Consider the following 1,104-nt stretch of genomic DNA (forward strand, 5'->3'; position numbering starts at 1 on the left):
TTCCGACGACGTGTTTCGTCGGTATGTCGTCGGAATAACGATATTCCTACGAAATTCTCCTACGAAATTCTGACGATTTTTTCCCTCAGAATCCTTGATGTTTTCTTGTAGTGATAGAGTGTTCTAGCTAATCGACGGAGTCGAGCAATTCATACAACTATTTCTTTCATTTGTTTCGTTTGTTTGAAGTAATAGTAAAGATGAAGCTATTCTACAAATCATATATAACTATGTATACTATTTTTTTTTAACTTTGGTTATGATAGCAAATAGAAATAAAATTTTAAAATATGGCCGACTGAGTTTGACATAAAAACATGACTTATATTTTATATATATTTGTTTTTCAAATTAGGTACCTTTTGTGCATTCTCTTGAATATCTTGTTTAGATGATACTATCAACTTTTTTTTTACAAAAAACCTCTTCAACTTAGATTGACATCATGTAAAACTTTGTCACTATTTAAAATAGACATAATCACTTAAATATATTGTATTTTATTATATGTAAACACCAAGTACTCCAATTTATCTGAATAAACAAATAATTTTTAATATAATTGATATTTTATCAGTTTTTTGAATAAAACCATTGACTCTATTGTATATTTTCTTATTATAAATAAATAAATAAATATATATGTATATTTTAAATTTGATGTTCTCATTGTGTTTAATATATATTATTTATAAATACAAAATATTTGAAAATCTTATTTTGCCATGAGTTTGGATTATATAACATTTAATTATTCAATTTATCTATTCAATTATCAATTATAAAATTTCATATTTAAATTTAAATTATATAAATAATATTTTATTCAATACTTAAAATGTAATAAAAATAATTTTAAAAGTTTGAAATTTTTATAAAAGCTTACAACATCAATACATATAGGAACCAAAACACCTCCCCAAAAAGCCTTTTACAAATGTAAAAAGATCTAACATAATCAAATCATGATAATGTTAATCAGTATATATATAGAATAATAGAGCACATATAGTAAAATTCATTGAAGAATCTAAACTTTTAAATTTAGATAATTTTATATAATTGTATATTTTTTATTTTAACATATTATCAGTTTTAGAATTT

The sequence above is a fragment of the Brassica oleracea genome, chromosome C5 (assembly GCF_000695525.1).
Source record: "Brassica oleracea var. oleracea cultivar TO1000 chromosome C5, BOL, whole genome shotgun sequence".
In the NCBI taxonomy this organism is placed as follows: Eukaryota; Viridiplantae; Streptophyta; class Magnoliopsida; order Brassicales; family Brassicaceae; genus Brassica; species Brassica oleracea.